This window comes from Megascapheus bottae, chromosome 3 (genome assembly GCF_031878675.1).
Source record: "Megascapheus bottae isolate mThoBot1 chromosome 3, mThoBot2.hap1, whole genome shotgun sequence".
In the NCBI taxonomy this organism is placed as follows: domain Eukaryota; kingdom Metazoa; phylum Chordata; class Mammalia; order Rodentia; family Geomyidae; genus Megascapheus; species Megascapheus bottae.
In genome coordinates, this window is record NC_143511.1 from 26,303,508 (window position 1) to 26,315,770 (window position 12,263).

Sequence of the window (12,263 nt, forward strand, 5' to 3'; positions counted from 1 at the left end):
CACTGACTTTCCTGCCTGGTTTGGTTTCTAACAATGATCCTCAGATCTCAGCCTCCTGAGTAGCTTTGATTACAGGCATGAGCCGTCAGTGCCTGGCTATAACTGGGTAATTTTTTTTTTTGCATATTTTTTTTTTGCCAGTCATGGGCTTGAGCTCAGGGCCTGAGCACTGTCCTTGGACTTTCTCAAGGTTAGAGCTCTACCACTTGAGCCTCAGCACCACTTCCAGCTTTTTTCTATGTATGTGGTACCGAGGAATCGAACCCGGGTCTTCGTGCATGCTAGGCAAGCACTCTACCACTAGGCCAAACTCCCAGCCCCAACTGGGTAATTTTTGACTGGCTAAAATCTTAGAGGATAAAATGTGGAACTCTTCCTTCTTTCCTTCCTTCTTTTCTTTCCTTTCCTTTCTTTTTTTTTTTTTCTGTTGATCATGAACTCAGGGCCTGGGCATTGTCTCTGAGCTTTTTTGCTCAAGACTCTACCACTTTGAGCCACAGGGCCACTTCCAGTTTTCTGGTGGTTAGTTGTAGATAGGAGTTTCATGGACTTTCCTGCTTGGGTTGGCTTTGAATTGTGATCCTCAGATCTCAGACTCCTGAGTAGCTAGGATTACAGGTATGAGCCATTGGCTTGGGATTTTTTCATAATAGGACTTCCTGTATAGTTTACTTTTTGTTTTCGTTCCCCCTCTTTCCTATTGAGTATGAAGAGAATGACAATCATAGCCTTAGTCAGATGTGAGCTCATTTCTCCAGATATGACTCATTGTCTGTAAAAGTCATAGGAATATTAAGAGCATGCGTTTTACATTTGGAAAGAGAATGCCCCAGACCTACAAGGGGGGCTGGGACTATGTGTCCTCAGTCTGCAATCACCATGTACAATATTTTGATTCTCCAACATTTTTGTTGGTCTTGTTAACTTTTGTAATGACTTGTTGATAAGGTTTTCCAGGATTTACTGACATGAGCTCTAGACGTACCTGGAAGAAATCTTCATCTTAAATGAAGCCATATGGAAGCAACAGCCTTTTACAGTCACAGAGAATGCTATGCAATCGCTGGGGTAAAGCCAGTGTCATTGGAGGGCTGTGATGATTGCTCTGTTAATTTGACTCCATTGGTCACTACATGGGATATTCTGCAGCCTCGTGTCCCAAAGCTTCATTTTGGGCCAAAAGAACATGGTATTCTTCAAATATAGAATGCTATGATTTGCAAAGGTATGTGAGATTATTGGTAGGCAGGCAGTCCAGATCTATCTGGAGAAAGAGTTATTTAGCCTCAAAGATAAAATTGCATTCTCCCTGCTAGAAGCCATCCATTTCTATCAAACAGAGATCCTGGCTGTGTTTGTGAACAAAAAATCAAACCGATGAAGTGTTGTGCCCTTCTCCAGTGTCTCCCTGTAGCATCACATGATTCAGACTTTGGCTTATGCTCTGTGTAGGGTGAAGTACAGACCCATAAAATAAAGTTTGGGGGGCCAATAATAAGACTGCTGCTAACTAGAAGAAGAAAATCACTCTTTCTTATGGATTAGCTTTCTTTATATTCAACAGCAAGTAAAAGCTCTTACTGTAGCACTGGAGCCTTAAACTATACCTATGAGGTTTTTAAGGAGCCTTAAATGGCTGTCTGCATTTTAAAATTGTATTTTGAGGCTTAGGAAAATTCTGTGAAATTTCTTGTTTCAGGAAATTTGAAAAATTTGAGGGAGATTAGAATCTGTATTTCTGGCACTTGAATTTTTTAAAAAAAAATATCAATTTAGGGGCCGTGAGTTTGGCCTAGTGGTAGAGTGCTTGCCTAGCATGCACGAAGACCCAGGTTCGATTCCTTGGTACCACATACATAGAAAAAAGCCAGAAGTGGTGCTGAGTCTCACGTGGTAGAGCTCTAGCCTTGAGAAAGTCCAAGGACAGTGCTTAAGCCCTGAGCTCAAGCCCATGACTGGCAAAAAAAAATATCAATTTATTGCACAAAATTAGCTAAAAAGGTTATAGGGCTGTGTAGATTGTTTAGGGAGACAAAAATAGATGTTGTTTGTCTTTTATTTCATTACCAATGTTTATAAGCTAGAAATTTTCTCTTGGGCTTCTGTTTTCTTATCTCACATATAAAATAGAAACATAATACTGTTGCAGAGATTTGCTGTGGATATGGTATCTGGATGAAGCTAAGAACTCAATGATTTTTTTATTAGTACTATCAGCATTCTTAGCATTGTGTTGCCTGAAAACTATTGGGTACATAAAAAGCTAGCAACAAAGAATGTGTGTGTGTGTATGTGAGAGGGATTGAGGAGAGAGAGAGAGAGAGAGAGAGAGAGAGAGAGAGAGAGAGAGAGAGAGAGAGAGAGAGAGAGAGAGAGAGAGGGAGGGAGGGGGGGGGGGAAGTTCTCAGGCTTGAATTCAAGGCCTGGACCCTGTACCTGACCTTTTGTGTCAATGCTAATTTTAGCCACAGCTCCTCTTTTAGTCTTTCAGTGATTAATTAGAGATAAAAATCTCACAGACTTTCCTGCTGGGGTTGACTTTGAACTACAGTCCTCCTATCTTAGCCTCCAGAGTAGCTAGGATTACACATGTGCCCAGTAGAGTTTTTAATCCATTGCATGTGGAACCTGAATCTCTGTGGCTCTTTTCCTTGTCAGGCTCCCCCTGCAGATTTCATTTCTGCATCCCCCCCCCCCCCAAACAATGGTGAAGGCAGATCAAGTTTTGGGATGGAGTGGCCAAGCCCACAATAATGTGTCGCCTGGTTGTGATTAAATTGTTGTTTGACACATTTTTACACAGATATAGCTTTCTGGAGCACCTTGGGAGATGTCAAAGTCTATAAGTAAGTTCTGGGTCCAAAGCATTCATACACAAATAAATGAAAGCAGACCTATTATTTGGTTCTGCCAGAGCCTTGAAAAGTACAAACCCCACCGTGTAGCATCTCTCATTGACTTCATCATGGTGTCTGTTTGTCTCCTTACAGGAAACCTGAATTGTTTGACACTAGGGTAAAAAGATAAAGCAAAAGTGCAATAATACTATCATAGACAGGCAGGGCATTTGAACATGATACTCTAGCTCAGAGAATAAGGTTTACAACGCCTTGAGTTTCTGGCAATGAAAATAATGTAATTAATGACCATCGAATGCTTTTGATTTAAAAGAAGCATGAATCAAAAGCCACATGGAAGACAGTTTTCTCCAATATTTTCTTAAGGGCAAGGAAGTGGCTCTTACAAATTTTAAGGATAGTTAGCCACCGAGGAACTGTGTCCAAAGAGTTGGAAATTTATCCACAGGCTACGTCATAGTCCATGTTTGATTTGCAAACAACATTTTCTCCTTTACCAAGTGATCACTCAACTCAAGACCAAAGTTATCTGATTATAGGAAACTTACTTGACTATTGTGGTTACTGTAAATATTTTCTGAGTTTGTTCCAAGCCTGCAGTCTCAGAAAGTTTCCATGTGTTCAGCTTATTGTGTATAGACAAACTAGGTAATATTCTTTCCCTGTTTTTGCAAAGAGCTGCAACTTGAAAAAAAATGGCTTTGAGGGCTTTTCAAAATTGCTTTTAATTTTACTTTTCATTTTTGAGAGTTGTAGGCCATCCCAATATGGGCCCCATCTAATGTGATAAATTAGTGATGCATACTGTGTTTAGAAGCAAAATACGGAAAAATTCCTTCATGCTAATTTCCTGCCCATTTGTAATCATTAGGTCTTAAAATTCCCCATATATCTTTGTCAGGTAGATAAAAGGCCTGATTACTTAACTGCTGTTCAGATATTTCACACACCTGGTTTTAGGTAACATTTCTAGAAGAAGAAGAGAGGCGGGTCCAGGCAGGTCCAAGGAGACAAAACAAGGAAGCTACTTCCAGTTTGCAACATCAAATTTTTATTGCATGGGGCCATAAACAACGCCAATTAGCGAAGCATGTTTGCAATCAGAGTTACCCTCTGAAAAGCACTGGTGGGTATACTTCCCCAGGAGCAGATGGTGATCATGTGAAATATTTCCACTGTCCCCAGCGCAGGAGATTTACAAGGAGGGTGGGCCCATGCTTGCCCAATGGATCTTGCTGCTTCCTCCATCCAACCCATTTCTTGTCTGGGTCTAGCTAGACCTCTGGAAGGGGTTAAGTGAGAGTCCACTGAGACCACTTGACATCTGTTCCAGGCCAACTTTTTGATCTTGTTGTTTTGTGCTTGGAAAGGGGAGGTTCAAGAGAGAGAGAGGGCGGAGAGGGAGAGGGAGGAGGGAGGGAGAGAGGGAAGGAGGGGGAGAGAGAGAGAGAGAGAGAGAGAGAGAGAGAGAGAGAGAGAGAGAGAGAGAGAGAGAGAGAGAGAGAGAGAGAGAGAGAGAGAGAGAGATAGGAGAGATGGGGAGACAAGGAGAGGGAGAGAGAAGAAAGGGAAGAGAAGGAGGGAGAGAAGAAAGAGGGGAGAGAAAAGAGAAAGGAGAGAGAGAGAGAGGAGGGAGGAAGGGAGGGGAAGGAGATGAGAGAAAGAGAAGTTTCAGCATGGGAGAGAATGAAAACAACTCAATGATGACAGATCAAATGAAGGCAAAGCAACTTTTTTAATTTTGAAAACTTGGGTGGGATGACATGATCTGAAGCGATGATAATAGGGAGGAAAAACACTGGATTCCCCTGCGTGAAACCCTTTGTGAACAGGAATGTAAACCATGCGGATGTTAGCTATCATTTACCAACACTTCCACATGGGTGTCCATGAAAACTTGGTTATGCTTCTCTCTGTGCTGTGGTTCTGAAGGTTGACTGAGCCTGCCAAGCATGGAGGATTTTCCTTCCCTTTGCAACAATGAAATGAAATCTCACCTAAAAGAAATATGGTGACAATTAGGCAGGACAGTAGCTCAGTAACTGTCAGATTACTTGTTTTATCAGCTTTGCTGGGAAGGGAAAGAAAAATCACAACAAAGGACTGAGGATGGAGAGGAGAAATAACTTAAGACATCCCAAAGCCTGAAGCATTCAGAAATATCTTAAGAAGGAAAGAAGGGCTGGAATCTGAGAAGGTGAGGTATCAAGCTGCAGTCCTCCCCCACCCCCCAGCTTTGGTCTGTTTGCCTTATACTGCCAACCACTTCGTTGGATAACTCTTGGGGTATTGGGATGTCTCATAACAATAAGGACGCTAACTTGAAAGGAACTTAACAAGGCATGATTTTACCTCTGCAGAAGGGAGTCCAAGCTGGACGCTGTTGGCTCCAACCTGGAATCCTAGCTACTCAGGAGGTTGAGGTCTGAGGATCATGGTTCAAAGCCAGCCCAGGCACAAAAGTCTGTGAGGTTCTTATCTCCAGTTAACCACCAGAAAACCAGAAGTGGCTCTGTGGCTCAAGTGGTAGAGCACTGGTGTTGAGCTGAAGAGCTCAGGGACAGCTCTCAGGCCCAGGGTTCAAGGCCTATGACAAGAAAAAGAAAAAAGAAACAAAAAAGAAGCGAGTCCAGAAAGGAACCTAAGTTAGCATGTGCACTGGCTGGGGTGTTTGCCCAGGTTTTATTGCTAGTTCAGGACTGTTCTTCCTTCCAATTGTTCAGAACTTAAGATTCACAACCTTCCATGTCTGGAAAGTTTGAGAGGGGTTTTAAATCAGCACATATGACCAAAGCCGGCACTTGTCAGAAAAACAGATCTTATTCAGCTGGCACTCTATCATTTGAGCCATGCCTCCTTCCCCTAGAGAAACAATTATAACAGGAAGAAGCTTCACTAAAATAGCTTCTTGTAAGATGGCAGCTGCCCATAAAATGGCAGTGTATATGTCAAACAACCCCTTGGGCTGAAAAGATGGTTAACTCCTACAGATTGACTGTACATCCGTCTCTTGGAAGGGCCAGAGTGTGGTGAAAATGGCTTTGGTCAGGAGCTTTTAATACTAATATGCTTCTCTATCGTGACTTTCAAGGTAAGTTTCTGGTGATGTCTTGCCCTTGGCATCTCTTTAAAAAAAATGACAGAGTTGAATGTGCAACTCAGAAATACTGTGTTGCCTCTCATAACACCCCCTCTTAGTTTTGGTTAGAGATGGAAATAATGATTGGATCGTGCTTATTTTGGATTTTGCCTATTCTCCTGGTCCGCTATACATGTCCAGTTAAGCTATTCTTAGACATTTGCTGAGCAAGTTTATGAGTCTTTTCCAATGTACTGCCTAAGTAAAGGTGTGAAGTCATGTTTGGCTGTGTGGGGCAGAGGCAATCAAGTCCAAGTTTTGGCAGCAGAAAGCTTGGAGAGTGGGGAGAAGGAAAGGGTAACCCCATTAGGGAGTTTATCCTGTGAAGGCAGCAAGCCCAGCTTTTGCCAGGATCTGGTTATTCTGATGGAGTCTACAGAGGAACTCTGGGATTCCATGTTTGGGGATTGTCTGGTGTGATTTCCTTGTGTGTTGATCATGGAAGCAGATTGTTTTCAGGCCCATATTTTGTAACTAGTTAAGGCAAGGTTTCCTGAAACCTGGGAAGAGGTATCTTTTTTTTTTGGTGGTGTTTATCTTTTTTTTCATATATTTTTTATTGAAATTAATAAAAGGGTTACATTATATTCACCAGATAGAAGGTGCATTAATTCACATACATTGATACCCTTTCTCATGTCTTGGGAATAGGTATCTTAAATCTTGTTCACCAAATGTTTTGTTTGTTTCTGAGCAGGACTTGAACTCAGTATCTGATGCTTTTGCTTATCGTCTGGTACTCTACCACCTGAGCTACACTCTAGATCCATTGTTCCCCAAATCTTTAAAAATTAAAGAAATTGTTATTATATAGGTGATAAAGAGGGAGTTTACATAAATCATGTAAACAGTACTTTTCTTTTTTGGATGTCACCCTTTCCTTTGCTTTCTCCCACTTTTTTTCCTTCCATGGCTACCTACAAGTTGAATAGTTCATTTTCAACACAGTGTTTCAGTGAGTACCATTTGTTCTCCAAATCTTCAGGGTCTTTGTGGCTAAGTGATTTCTCAGTGTTATACTTAAGAGTCAGGCCTAGCAGCAGAAGAGAGAGACCTCCTAAATTGTCATCTATGCCAGAGATAGGTTTTTGTTGTCTTGTGAATTATTATGGGGGAAATGTATCCCGTGTGCTGCTGTTATGTAGAACTTGTTTAGGCTGTGTCTTCATATTCCAGCTGCACTGGACAGCCATCTCTAAACTTTAGATTCTCAGTCCAGCCATCTGGAAGTGTTGTAGGACCAGGCCTCAACTGCCCTTCATCCTGCCTTTCATGTCACCTGAAGTATGCTCAGGAAGGTCTATTGTGAGGGCTTAAAACTAATCTCTCATAGTTTATGAGCCCAGATCCATTTGCAGAGTGGAGGAGACCCTCGCTGACCAGCGGCTTAAGCAAATGTCCCTTTCTATGCTGTTCCTATGGTGAGACGAGTTCCACACACATGATGTAAGTGAAATTGGGACTGGCCTTTCTCCCACAGGTGGCTCAGAAATCATTTACAAAGCAAACAGAAAAGACAGCCCTGGGAAGGGGACTTTTCCTTTTGCTCTGGGCCAGATCTATGCTCCCAGGCCCCTCCTAGGGGCTTCTCTGATCTGAAGGTGCGATTGAAAACAGGTGTTTACCCAATGCCTATAAAATATATACAGGCAATGGGGGAGATCCTTGGAAATTCCTTCTCCTGGTAAAAATATGGAGACAGTTCCTGAATCTGACTTTGCCTAGATCCTTCCAGACCTCTAATCCCATCTCTCTTTGAAAACAACAAAAAATGACAACAATTTTCAGGGAAACTGGGAACATATGATTCCACCAGCCCTGGGTCCATAGGAAGAAATGTGAAAAAGATTAGAGCGACTGTCAAAATGTCAGGCTAGGCCTTGCACAGTTGGGAAAGGGGTTCTTGTCTTCTGCCTTGCCCCTCTCCTGATCAGCCACTTAAGTGACCTTGGCCTGGAGGACCAGTGGCAACTCTGATTTGGATGCCAGGTTTACCCAATTTTTATTTAGCAAACAAATTGAATGTACGGCGGTTCGTGTTTGGGGTAAACACCTGATTAGATTGTCTTAGAGTACAGTCACTCAGGCTCACAAGGGCGAGGAAGTTTCAGCTGGGCTTTGTTCAGTGGTTGAGAGAATTGGGTTTCTTTATTTGTTGTCAAAAGCTCTCCAGATCCTTCCTGCCTTTGTAGGCTCATTAAGCACGTGCTTGCATGTGGGGCTACTGACAACGCAGCTGTATTTCATTTGTTGATAATTGATGCACTAAATGTAATAACCAAACGAGATCTGTTGACTCACGAGCTAATTTAGGTGTGGATGTTACAGCACTTTTGCAGCTGGAAATGTTTCCATCACACAAATCTGTTTCAGATAAATGCATGCTGTTCCTGGCCTCCCTGAGACAGAAAGGAAGCAAACATCAGATCATCCTGTCGATGTACAAATATCAAAATATACATTCCTGAGTGATGGTCAGTTAGGAATGATGCTAGTATCAGAATTCATTTTCTAAACAGGTGACCTTAACCTGTTACATACTGGGGGTAAGAAATGGAAGTGCACAGGTATCTGTAGTATATAAAGCTGCAACACCTTTATCATAAGGGCGTGTACTGATATCAGAACAGGACTATTTTTCATCTGCCTCTTTTTTTCCCCTACAGGTAGAATCTCTCTTTTTTCCGTATTTCCAGAGGTTCTTCACTGATACTTTAGCTTAGATAGTTTGAAGAGAAAGGTGTATGCTATAAGTTCTGTGACCTTTAACATGGGCTCTTGGAATGGGAAGATTTCACAGAAAGGAGCTTGTAATACTTGACAGACACCCTTGTAATGATCCCGAGCCGCGTATAACATCTAGGTTGCTGCTTTTGGTTGTTGTTGGCCGTGGGGCTTGAACTCTGGGCTTGGGTGCTCTCCTGACCTCTTCAGCTCCAGGCTAGTGCTCTAACATTTTGAATCACAGCGCCACTTCTGGTTTTCTACTGGTTAAGTGAAGATAAGAGATTCATAGACTTTGCTGCCTGGGCTGGCTTTGAACCGTGATCCTGTTTCCTGAGTATCTAGGATTCCAGGTGTGAGCAACCAGGGCTTGGCTTGCTACTTGTTTTAATGCCACTTTTGAACTGAAAATTACTTATGAACTTTTAAATAGGTGTGAAACCCCTCCCCCCCAAAACTCCCCCCAATAAAAGAACATTTTGTGATATATGGGATTTCATTGAATTTCAAGTCAAATAAGGTTTCATTAAGATTATTCATTTGCTGTTTTCTGTGGATGACTTTGAGGGATGACATTTATATTAGAGACAGGTGCCAGTAGCTCTTACCTGGAATCCTAGCGACTTAGAATTTGGAGTATTGTGATTTGAGGGCAGCCTGGGCAGAAAAATCCACTAGATTCTAGCTCTAAAATAACCAACAAAAAGATGAGGTTAGAGGCATGGTTCAAGAAAGCCAGTACAGAAAGTAAAGTCAAGTAACTAAAATTAGAGGTTCAAGCTTGCCACTGTAGGAAAAAGGGAAAGGAAGGAAGGAAAGAAGAAAGGCAGGCAGGCAGGTAGGCAGGCAGGAAGAAAGAGTTATTTAGCTCTTTATTAAAAAAAAAGTTTACCTCCAACCACTGGAATGAACTATAACACCAGTAATTTCTGTGAGAAAAATCTAGATTCTCTTATGGTACATTTTTTTTTAACAATATAAAATTCCGTTGTTATTACCAAGGAGGTGTTGTACAGAGGAGTTAATGTCTCTAAAGTCAGGAAGTAAGTACATTTTTGGACAATGTCACCTCTTTCCTCACTTTCTCCCTCCTGTCCATGCCCATAACTTGCATAATTCATTTTCCGCATAGAGTCAACTGGGTGCCGTGATTGTATTTGTCCATTTTTCCTCCCTCCATTTCTGTGCCTGCCTTTATCCCCCTCAAAGGCCAAATGCAGCAACAGCAATTACAACAACAACAAAACCCAAAGCAAAATAAAATGACATCACCATCACCACCATCATTACAAAATCCATTTTTTTTACTACTTGGAATTTGTTTCGCTAAATAATATTTTGAATGTTCAGCAGAGTTAGGCTTTTGTGTTCATCTCTTCTGAGTATCCTCTTTTAGTCTATTTGGATTGTGGTGCATTTCCTATAGAATTGTTGATATTTCCACTTAGGTGTTGGGGAGAATAGGCTGTCTGACTATTGTGTGCACAGAGCTCCTTCTTAAGACAGCAGCACAGCTCCAGAGAGGCCTTAACTTTTCCTCTGGGTGCTGATGTTCTGTGTTCTTGCAGTGTGTACATAAACACTTTCTTGTCTGTTTGGAAACTTTGCCTTCTTCATTGGGTTACATTTTATTTTATAGAATACTACTTCTTTTTTTAAATTGTAATTAATAGAAGAGTTTCAGTTATATTCACCAGATAAAAGGTACATTTAGAATACTACTTCTAACTCAAGAGGCTGAGATCTGAGGATTGCAATTTGAAGCCAGCCTGGGGAGGAAAGGATGTGAGACTCTCATCTCCAATAAACTACTTAAAAAGAAAAAAGTGGGAAGTGACATGGAGGCCAAAATGGGTAGAGCACTAGCCCAGGGACAGTACGTAGGCCCAGAGTTAAAGCCCCAGGACTGGCAAAAAAAATCAAAATAAATAGTATTTCTAGTATTATTTTAGTATATTTTAGTACAACTTACTATATAGCTTTAGTAGAAAAGTACTGAAGCTGCATAATAAATTATTTCCTTAATAGATCTTTTAAAACTTCAAGTTTATGGCCTGGAGTTTGGCCTAGTGGTAGAGTGCTTGCCTAGCATGCTTGAAGACCTGGGTTTGATTCCTTACTACCACATACGTAGGAAAAGCTGGAAGTGGTGTGAGCTCTATCCTTGAGAAAGTCCAAGTTCAAGCCCCTGGACTGGCAAAAAAAACCCAAACAAGCTTCAGGTTTATATAATTTGCAATGCATATTATAATATATTGTATGCTTACATATAATCATACAACTTATATATTATACCATACTATTATACTATACATATACTATAGTATATATTTGGTATTTATCATATTAGGCTGATACCTGATACTCTATATAATTATGTTATATTTTATTATCTATTATATTTTTACATTTATTTTTATATTAACTTTACAACTTGGGATATGGGAGTTGGGGGAGAGGGATAGTGGGAGAAAAATGAAGGAGAGGTAACAATGTTTGACAAGAAATGTATTCGTTATCTTATGTAACTGCAACCCCTCTGTACATCGCCTTTACAGCAAAATAAAATGAAATAAAAATTATTCCCCCTTCTTCCCTCTCTCCTTATTTAGTGACTCATATAGGTAGACAATATTATCCAGTGGTGACTATTTTTTTTTCTTTTATTTATTTTTTTATTGTAATTAGTAAAAGGGTTACATGATATTTGCCAGATAGAAGGTGCATTAATTCACATACATTGATACCCTTTCACATGTCTTGGTACCCGTTTCCCTCCCCCCCCACACCCCCCACCCGTCTTGGTTTTCCCCCCTTCCCTATCAAATTTCAAATATCCAAATACAAATAAATTCAATATATCAGATAACAAAGTGAGATACTATACCAATATGAGATAACCAAGGGACAGCAAATGAGATGAGAGACAACATAGTACATTAAGGACAACAATCATTCATTATATGGCTTTTGTTTCACTATCCTGGAGGTCCTTTCAATTAGCTTCACATTATATGTCCTTATGTATCAAGATTTTGCTCTATTGTAAATCTCTGCTAGTAGAACCCAAGGTTTCTGACTATTTTTTTTTTATTGTCAGGATGGGAAGATCGAGGGAATCTCCTACAGTGAAAGCCATACTTGAACTTAGTAACATAATTAATACATGGGCATACACAAAAATTATCACAAAGTGTCACTATACCTGAAGGTTAGTTTTCTGCCTTAACATTTTTATGCTTTTCAATATATTTTTCCAGTTCCCAGAAGAGTAGAAAGAATGGACTGAATGCATCTTAAAGCACATTTCCTAGTTTGTAGGTTTTTAATTCAAGAGCTCTGGAATTTTGTGGTTTCTCCACAAGTAGGCCTTGGATGAAAACTTAAGGTAGCAAGTTTAAAAAAAAAAAACTGGCCCCGAGTTTTCCTTTTATTTCAAACTGAACTCATGTTACTCCTGTTGAAAATTGTACTGACAGGCCTGTACATATAATTTATGATATTTCCTATCAAGATGTTTAGCTGAATTAGAAACATTTGGG